This window comes from Geospiza fortis, unplaced genomic scaffold (genome assembly GCF_000277835.1).
Source record: "Geospiza fortis unplaced genomic scaffold, GeoFor_1.0 scaffold237, whole genome shotgun sequence".
Lineage (NCBI taxonomy): Eukaryota > Metazoa > Chordata > Aves > Passeriformes > Thraupidae > Geospiza > Geospiza fortis.
Genome location: NW_005054319.1, coordinates 3,898,914 through 3,909,033, shown reverse-complemented (window position 1 = coordinate 3,909,033; position 10,120 = coordinate 3,898,914). Strand labels below are relative to the sequence as shown.

General features: G+C 42.7%; 1 long non-coding RNA gene across 1 annotated transcript; it reads left to right on the top strand.

Annotated features, from left to right (window-relative positions):
* Positions 1-1,233: 1,233 nt before the first annotated feature.
* Positions 1,234-9,127, top strand: LOC115947812. The gene is made up of 2 exons (XR_004081670.1): positions 1,234-1,369; positions 8,739-9,127. It is a non-coding gene; the product is annotated as an uncharacterized LOC115947812 (long non-coding RNA).
* The last annotated feature ends 993 nt before the right edge of the window (positions 9,128-10,120 follow it).

The window sequence follows — 10,120 nt, the reverse complement described above, 5'->3', positions numbered from 1 at the left end:
GGCTCCCCCGCTCGGAGGGGGGGCGGGTGCGCAGGGATCCAGGTGTTCCAAAGCGCCATCTCCCTTTGCCCTCCTTCCCTCGGGGCCCCCGAGCTGTTTGTGTTGTGCTCTCCCCAGAATCCCGGCTGAGATCGCGGGCATTCCTCACACGCGCGGGTTTTCTGCCTCCGAGTAAAGGCACAGCCACAGCTGTGCTTGGCACTGAAACAGACCCCAAACTTGTTCTTTGCCTGCACTCCGCTGTACTCTGGTTAATGTTTGTTTTTTCTGATACACTTCAGTAGTCTGGGAGAGACTTAGGCCCGTGAGTAGGTGCAGTACTTTCATTAACAATTAATACTAACATCTGCCCGAGAAAGAAGTAGCCTTCTCAGGAAAGGGGAATGTTTCAACAGTTACAGAAGTTACGCAGCAGACACAGACCCCTGTCTTTGAGTTGAACCCTGAGGCTACAGATTGATTTTCCTGTTGATAACTTGAAGCTTGTTTTCCTGTAATAAGGTATTAGTGGTTATTTTCAGTTTGAATAGTGATGTTGCCAGACTTCACAGATGGATAACTTGATTGAAGAAAGTCTGAGAGCTTGGGAAATTAGCTCAAAATGGATTATAACTGGCCAAGCTGTGCCTTTATTACACTGCGTGCATCTAACCATCCATTTCAAAAGCTTTTAAAAAATATAATTTAAAGTTTTTAGTAAAGCATTTAAAGCCTTCTGTCTTCTATCTACAGCCATTAAAATTACTCATTCTTTTGCTAACAACATGGATTTTCTGAAAGTTGTGGTTTTTTTCCTATGCTTTCTCTTTCTACTTGCGTGCAATCACTCCTACCTTGCTTTCCAGTTAGAAACTTAGTATATGGAATTAAAACTTGAAACTAGAGGAATATTTATTCTGTTTCACATAGTTTGTCTGTTGGAGCGAGACTTTTTTGATATATAACATCGAAAGGGAAAGCTATGGTCATTGTTGAAACAGTTTTTCCCGGGTGCTCAGCAGCATTGAAACAAAATCTTGAAGTTAATTATTAGCTCAGTGTCCTTTTGGGATGGTTAAATTGATACTTTGGTTTATGAAGTGGCTTTGTAATTAGATGTGCCAGGTGTTCCAGTTCTGATTTTGATACAGCTTAAAGTGCTTAATCAAGACTACATTCCTGTTTATTATTTTCCATGTTTTGTTGTCATACTTGTAAATTGTCATTGTTTTGTGTGCCTTCTGTGTGGTGATTGAGGGTTTTTTCTTATTTTAGGGTATGCTGTTCCTCCACCGACATCACAGCCAAACTATTCGAGCACGTACACCATCATCCAGCAGCCTGCCACCACCACTTCTGTAGTAGTAGTTGGTGGCTGTCCTGCCTGCAGGTAAAATGGCTCTTGAGGAATTAAAATCAGTCTTGGGTTTTGTTATTTAAGATAAAGGTATCCCTGTGGTTCCTTGGTTTTCAGTAGCTTTTCTTGGTGTGTGTATTACAATTAACTGAAAAGGCACGAAGATCTAGGAGTGGAATGCTTTGGTTTGTGTAGTGTGAGCTTGTCCTGGTGGCCTGTGACATGTGCTATAAATAATACAAGACACTTCAAACACGAATTTGTTCTTTAAGATGGAGGAAGATCTGTAAGTGATACTTTTAACGAAATGGCATTTCAGTAACAGATGTAACAGGTCAGTTCTTGGGGGAAAACATGGCAGGAAGTCCTTTCTGATGTGTTTATGCCTGGTGATGATGGTGAGTAGTATGATTTTATTGTGAAACTCTGTAGTCTTTGACCGTAGTCACTTCTGGTTTTCTGGCAGTACTGTGGAAGAACTTCTGCTGTTGTGGTGTGTGTTCCCATTCCCAGTCCAAACTTTGCAAAACCAGGCAGAGTGATTGTCAGTATTGGCTGAAAACATTGGTGCCTTAAAGCTTTAGAAGGTCTCTAAAAGTCCTTTTAACTGCAGAAGAGCAGAGAAATTGATAGACCAGACCAAAAATGTCAGTCTGCTGCAGTGGTGGAAACCAAAAAATATGGTCAGCTGTTATATGGAGTTGCAGCAAGAGGAGAACTTCCCCCTTGGAGATCACAGCCATAAAAAAAGGAAGGAGGCATTCAGTTTGCTCACTAGTGCTGTAAGTCAGCTGTAGTCCCTTTCACTTCTCAGTTCTTCTCTTCCTGGGATATTGGCCATGGCTGAGGGCAGAGGGATTGCTGCTGGTGCAGGTCAGGCACTGTTCTGCCTGGCCAGCTGTGGCTCAAATGCAGGCTCATCCCCTCTGTTAATGTGTACAGGAGTTACCCTTGGGGTGTCTTGCAAGGAGGCACTTGATCCTCTGCAGGTCTCAGCCCTCCCTTCCCTTTCAGAAGGTGTAGGGAACCTGCCTGAGTAGCTGAAGGGATTCCAGTTTGGTGTGTGATGAGTGTGACAGAGGATGTCATATGGCAGAGGCTGTAACCCAAGTGGTAAAGTTGGTGTTTGTCTGAGAGTCAATACCTGCCTTCAAAGGTGGATTCAAATAAGAAGCATCCTGTGGTGTTATGTAAAAACAGGTGCCTGTTGAAATGGCACTAGTTAAGGCTGAAAAACCTGTACCAGCTAGAGCTATTGATCTAGGAGGTGTGTGTTTTAAACTGGGGGAAAGCAAGTGCTGAGCTGTTCAGAGGATGTGGTAGGTCCTGCCACCTGAGTGATTACATCAACATGCTGATGCTGTAGCTCAGCCAGAAGACAGGGCAGATGTTGTGCATGGCTTGGAGAGAGGCAGGCAGTGTATTTATACACACAGGTTTTCTGGCCCTGACCCCAGGACAGCTCAAAGCATTTCGCTGGGGAACTGCTCTTGGAAATAGCTTAAAAGGGGTAGGCTCTTGTTGGTATAATTTTTTCTTTTTCTGGAAGTCCATAGAATATGCTGAGTTGGGAGGGACCCATCAGGATCATCTAGTCCAACTCCTGGCCCTGCACAGGACACTCCCAAGAATCCCACCATGTGCCTGAGAGCGTTGTCCAAACACTTGCTGAACTCAGACAGGCTTGAGGCTTCTGGGATGTTCTAGGAAAGACTTTTTAAACAATCATTTGCACATATATTATATAAATTTGGCTGAATTTTTGAAAATGAGCAGTCTGTTGTTAGTTGTTTTTAACTGATCTCACTTAAGTAGCTTTCTTAAGTCATCAGCTATGCCCAGCTGTAAGTACTCATTGTGGACTCTTTCCTAAAGCAAAATACTCTCCACAAAATCCTAGTTTACTCTTGGATCCTTAGTTTCTGTTTTAGGCTTTGAAAAAAATAAATTGTGAGGAGAACTGTGAAATATTCTGGATCAGGGAATCCCAAGGATGAGTAACTGTATCTAGTAATGGTGTGTCAATCTTCTTTGCCCTATTACAATGTTAGTTCCTAATTGTCCTGATTGAGGAAAAACTCAATCCTCTTTGACTTCTCAAGACCTTAAACACAGTTCTAGTTTACTTCCATGTCCTGGAAACCTATTTTATGATGAATGCAATGTGCAGCTACACTCTGAATCCTGCCCTGAACAGAAAAGATGTTGAAGGGGCATTGAGAAATATTAAAAGCTATTAATGGTACATTAAAAACTTTGTTATTAAACTACCAGGTTGTAGGGGGGTAGAATATAAGAAAATAAAGATAGCGTAGAAAGTAATCTTACCCCTAAGGAGCTGCAGCTGGGCCAATTACCAAAGATTAGGAGCAGGCCTGACTTTAACAGGCCACAGCTGTAAGCAATGAGAAGAAGAGTGCTATAGAAGAGTGAGGTGGCTGCTTGAGAAGGGAACTGGAGTCAGTTGGCTGCTTTGTGGAGAAGAAAAGAGTCAGTGCTTGGAGGGGCAGCCCATGAGAAACACCAAGAAGGTATGGAACTTTTGTGATAAGGAGACAACAGTATGGAACCCCTGCAATAAGATGGCAACACCAGGTCAGTTGTCCTGTTGCTTTCCTGATTTGATGGTGCATGATTGTTAGAGAACTCCATGTGCTTTAGATCCCCAGGAAGAGCCTTGTGTGTGGCTGTGGGATGATGTAACTGATGGAGGAACCTAAAGGCCATCAAAAGGACTTCTGCCATCAGGAATACAAAGCAGTCTGTTGCCCTATGGCATGTATTTGTGGTGCTGATTGAAATCAAAACCATTTCCAACTTAAAATATATGAGGAGAAATATGCAGTACTGGTTTCTTATTTGAATTGGTGTCTATTTTACTGCAGTCACGAGTGATCTTGCAGTTAATAAGCTGGCTCGAGTACAGTCCATCTTTAGTCTTTTTTTTATGGTATTTAGTCATAAAAAGTACAAAGTATCTCCAGCAGTAGCCTCTCTGAAGTTGGTAATATGCCCGTGGTGACTGGTAATTGCATTGCTGTCCTTCTCCCTCTGAAGCACTGCTGCCATCTGAGGGATGACTCTCCTGTCTCTTGCTTAGAGCTGTTCCTCACATCGAGCTCATTCATCACTGGTCAGTGTTGCTTTCTAGTTACAGACCCCAGTTTTAATGTGTTCTGTCCTTCCTTGCACTCTCAGAATGTCTTTGGTGGTTGGAGTCCTGTTTTCTCAGTGTGTGTTCTCCTCCCAGCCCTGATGTACAGAGAATTAAACGGAGTTGCACAATCTTGTCAGCTTTATGGCTTCTAGTTGACATTTAAGGTTTGACCAAGTCCTGCTTTTAAACTATTTTATGTTCCTGAGTGCGTGTTGAGTCATTACAGGCACTGCCTTTAGATATCCTGCTGTGGAATTATCGTTTTAGCTTGGAGAATGGAGCCTGGCTGCTTTACTTGTGGCCACTTTCATTTTCTTTTTCTCTGTCTTTTGTTGTTGGCAATAGCTAACTGCTGAGGAATGTTTGCTTTCCTCTTATTTAACAGAAGAAAGTTCCTTTTAAAAAATGCAAAAACATTTTCATGATCTGATTATTGCAAAAGTTCCCTCAAAACCTGGGGGAGAGCCTGTGGTGGGCCCTGTTGGGTTTTTATTTTCTTGTTCAACTGTGTTCATTTGCTCAGGAGAAAGAGCAAAGGAAAGGACCTCACACTGCTGCAGCTTTCACTTCTGACACCTACAGTGCATCTGCTGGACTAGCATTGTAGTGGGTCTCAAATTATGGCAACACTGAAGCTTCTTCCTGAACTGGAAGATGAGACAAGTTTAACTAAAACTGTATTTATTCTGAGATGTCTTACAACATTCCCCCTGCCACAGGTGTTGTTTTGTTGTTGTGATGTTTTTTTTTTTTATTTATTGGGGTTTTTTTTGACTTGACAAAGTTATAAGTTCTCAGGTTGCAGTTGAAATTTTGTTTTTGTCAATTACATGTGTCTCCTCTGGAAATAGACTCTAGAAAAACTGCACTTAGGTTATCAAGTTCTTCCAAATTTCAGCCTTCTGGTTTTCCATTATTTCAGTCACAAATGATGTGTTGGCTTTGATAAAAGGCTGCTCAGGATACAGGCTTTCTGTAGTTGTTTATTATTTAAACTTCATGTAAATATTCTTTAGATTTAGTGTGTAGCTGCTATAGTCCATGCTTGTCCCTGGTCTGATGGTCTCATTCAAATCTAAACTTTGAAACTCAACCAACCTCTGTGGCAGAAAAATGGGATATGATTTGAAAATTCCAGGTGGTGGGTCAGTGATCTTTGTGCAGGATAGCAGTTTTCTCAAGTGCAATTTCTTTTCATGTCTTGCAGAGCTTGTGGTACAATCAGCCTGTCTGTGATTACCTGGGGTGACCCTTTGAATGTATTTGTAAGGTCTAAAAAATGCTGATAAGCCCACATTTAAATACTGTGATGTAGTGATAAGTCTAAAAATGCATGTGTTAAATCAGACCAATGCTGTGTTCACAGATCTCATTATCAGCCCTCTCATCCTGAGCATTTGACTTAAGATCTTGATGTGAGAGTTACTTTGAAAAAGGGGGTTATCTGAAAAACAATTTGGTTTCAAGTACTTGTCAGTGGGCATAATTGACCTTACTGTATGGAGTTGGCAGCTGCAGTCATAGCTTAAATGCAAGATGCTGCTTGCAGTATAAATAAACCTTTCCACTTTATTTTTAGAGTGGGAGTGGTGCAGTTATAATCAGCTTTTATGTGGTTTATGCTGTAGAAGAAAATTTATGTTTGGTTATGTTAGTGAATCCACAGTTTGAATATGGAGTCTCTAATTACTCCTCATCTCAGGTAAGATATACAGGCAAAAAATGTCCATAATCTCCCTTATAAAAAGTATTTTTTTTTCTTTTTAAATTTAGTAACTGGCTAAGCAGTGGTTGGTAAGTGTTCATCTAAAATTAGGTGCTGACATAAATCAGCAGAAGCCAAGAAGTGTTTGTGTGGCTAATGCTGTAATCACACTGTTAGACATGACAGGAGCTCTGAAACATCAGGTGTGCTGTGGGGTCATGCAGGCACAGCTCTGCTGAGTGTCCCTGGAACTGCCTTGCTCTGCTGCTGGCCTGGGCTGTCCCTGGGTCTGGTGTTGAATATGGATGGCAATTTTAAAATTTTTAGTTGTAGTTTGCACTACCACTGAACACTTCTGAGTAACTCTGTTAGGAAGAAGGGAGTTTAAAAGAAATTCTATTGAAAGCGTGAAGGACGTGTGCTGACCAGTGGACTTGGGCCCTGCAAGCTGATAAAGAGGGGGTTGATTGGAATGGTTTGGGCTGTGCTCATCACTGCTGGGGCTGACCAGCAGTACCCCATTGATCCCTCTGTGTTTGATTAGTGGGTTTATTCTTTAAGGTCACATCCATAGACTGCTTATACTCTTAGCTGAGCACACTGGCTTACTTGTCACAAATGTAGGTTTCAGGACAGGAACTGAATATGGAATTATTAGGAGACAAGGAGAGGATTTCAAAACAGTAATGAAGCAGGAGTTGGGTGCCTGCAGGAGGGAACTGCTCAGTGTGTGTGAAAGGAAAAGAAGGCATTAGTGTAACAGCAGAGCAGGGCAGGAAATACAACAGCTGTAATGTGCTGTGTGCAGTTTCCAAATAATGCTATTGTGATGTCATTGAAATGCCTGCCTGGAAAAGGGGCTTTGCCTGTCTTGGGTGGATCTGCATTGTGAAAACTGCATCTTGAATTACTCAGAAACCTCGAGAGTGTGTCTGAGCCTCTCCATACATCCAGTGTGTTACTGGGTTAACCTGGGGAGAAGCAGAGGCCTCACCTCCTGAGCTTGTGCTGCTGGTTTCTGTTTGGTCTGAGGCTGGTCAGCATTTCGTGCATTTCATTTCCCAAGTGCAAATTGCCAAATTCAGCTGCTTCATCCAGACCTGATGGTTCTGGCTGAACACTGCAGTGTCCTTTTTGCCCCTGTGTCTGTTACTGGTGTGTTCCAACAGTCCTGAATTTCTTTGCATTCCAGCTCCAGTAGCAGAGTGTTCCAGGAGATGGCACTTCCCAAGCTCCAGCTCTTAGGGCAGGCACTTTGTTTTGCCACAGCAATGCAAGATTACTGGAATATTGAATTGAATATCTGTGTGCCCAGAGAGATTAGAACAGTGAGAGATGAGCTCTGCAGAAGTGTTCTGCTTCAAGACACAGTCCTCAGGAATTCAGAAACGTGGCAAAACCCCTTTTTGCCACATTTTGTAGAGTGAGTTTCAGTAGTGCAGGTACTGCTGTTCTCTCCCCAAGGCTCCACAGCACTTCAGGAGAGCCTCCTGTTCTCTCCCCATGGCTCATGCTATGCTGAATTTGTGAAAAGAGCCACAATGTCCAGCACAGGCCTCACAGCTCTGAGCTGTGGGACACTTGTGCGCTCAGACTCTAATCTATGTGGTGATATGAACTTGGTCTGTGTTTTTTACTTGCCTTAAAAGGATGTTATCTGAGGACATGAAACGATAAAGCTACTGCTGGGATCAGTGGTAACCTGACAGTTCCTTTATTTTATACCAGATACAGAGTTAACTTCTATGTCTGCAAACAGAAATAAAGTGCATTAAAGTGAGGGAAAGCTTAAGGGGAACATGAACTTGCGTAAGCAGCAGAATATCAAGAACACTTGGAAAAGCCTTTGGCTCCTGATGGTGGCTGAGGGGAAGGGGAATGGTTCCCAGGTTTAATCAGGTTGCAATGGTTCAGGCAGTTGCTGTAAGGAAATGGTCTCTTGAGCCTGCGCCTTCCTTCCTTCGCTCTATTTACACATCCAAGAGCTTGTCCCTGACTGCTCCCAGGGAACAGCAGCTTGTTGGCCTTGGCACCCTGCTCACAGCCTGCACTTCAGGGTCACTCAGCTCTGTTTGCCTTGACTTGCACTGTACCAGGAGGATACATCTTGTTTCAGTGTTTTGCTAAACTCCAAATCTTGACTATTTATGTAACTGCACAAATTTCTAAAGTCTGAATTCTCTGGTTTACTGTCTGTCTTCATTTTGGGGGATGCTCAGATACAGCACTTCAGAAAGGAGTCAGGGATTGAAAAGGAGGTAAATTTCTGCTGTCATAGGACTGTGCTGAAACCAAATTTCCATGTGGTCATGGAGTTGGGAGTCAGCTGGAGCCATGTGACATCAATAATTAGTTCCTCTGCAGTTGTAGAGGGAGATCAGTTTTGAGAAGTAAAAACCAGGAACAAACCCCAAACCTTGTACTTTATCTTGCTCTATAAAATGGTGTGGTTTCTCTTGTGACTGCCAAAGCACTGAGTGGTGACTTGGGGCCAAACTTATTGAGTGTCCTTTGACTGAGTCTGTTTTCCCTTTTTGCAGGGTTGGCGTGTTGGAGGACACCTTCACCTGTCTTGGTGTTTTGTGTGCCATTGTATTCTTTCCAATTGGGATTCTGTTCTGCCTTGCACTGAGGCAGAGAAGATGCCCCAACTGTGGGGCAGCTTTTGGCTGAGGGGCTGAATGTGGACGTGCTTACTGAAGCTACAACTGTTAGCATACTCTTTCTAATGTAAATGTCATGTACAATCATTTTATTTGCTTCAGACCTGTTTTGTAAAGTGTGAAGGAATTTAGTCTCTTGCATGTAATTTAAACTTAATCTTTTATGAGCATGTGCATTGCAAAACATGAAAACCTGACTTGTTTTCCATGTTTAGTGGCACCTGTTGAAAACTAAATAAAACTGCTTTTCCTTTTGCAATCCTCAACTTGTGGCTGGATTATTAAAATTATTACTGACATGTTTGGTGTAGTCTGAAAGCAGAGTAGTAATCCTAGCTACAACAAAGGGTATTTGCCAGAATCCTTATGATGATGATAAATGTTTGAGACTGTACATGTTTAGGCATCAGGTATTTGAGGGAAGTGTTTTAAGTGCTGTGAGTGCTACCTCTATGGCAACAGCTCCTCTCCCCCACTGCAGGCACAAGTATTAACACACAATCAGAGCCCTGTTTTAATTAGTGAGGCTTTTGCTTCATGCAGGGGCTGCTGTTGGTTCACAGACAGCAGCAGGAAGAGCCTGGGGCACTGCCAGCCGTGAGCTGCCCTGAGTAAAGGCTTTTGCATCTTAGATTGTTGAATTCTGATATGAATTATTGAAAGCTCAGACAGGCTGGGTTGAGTTGCCTCTGCTGTGCTGTAGAAGATGGGCTCAGGTGTTTCCCTCTGGAAAGCTGCTGTTTCAGGTGGGCATGGGGGGTGTTTATGCAGGGTGCTCTGGCAAACTGTCCTCGGCCTTGAACTTGAAAGGCAGGGTGAGAGGAGCCAGCACATGCTCATATACTATTTTTTGATATTAAGTAACTGAAAGGCATTTCACATGACTTGAATTCAGTGTTTATAGAAGTAGAAGTAGGCGCCACTAAACGAATGAGCCAGGGGGAGCAGCAGGAAACATGTGCATGTGTAAAATAAAATCGTTTAGAGTAAGGATTCTGCTCTGGCTGAAGGTAAAAGCTCAGTTTCACTTAGCTACTGCACTGTGCCAGATGCAGGCCTTTGCTCAGCTCCTTAACTAAAAATTTTCAACTTTAAGCTGTTTTTCTTTTGGGTAGGCTACAGTAATGGAGGAACTTCAAAGGCAGCTTTTTATATTGGCATTTGAGAGAAAAACATGGCACTGCTTTATTATGACCTTTTATCAGATTAAAGTTTGACAACAGTTTTTAAAGACAAAGTTATCATTGAAGAGTGTGTTG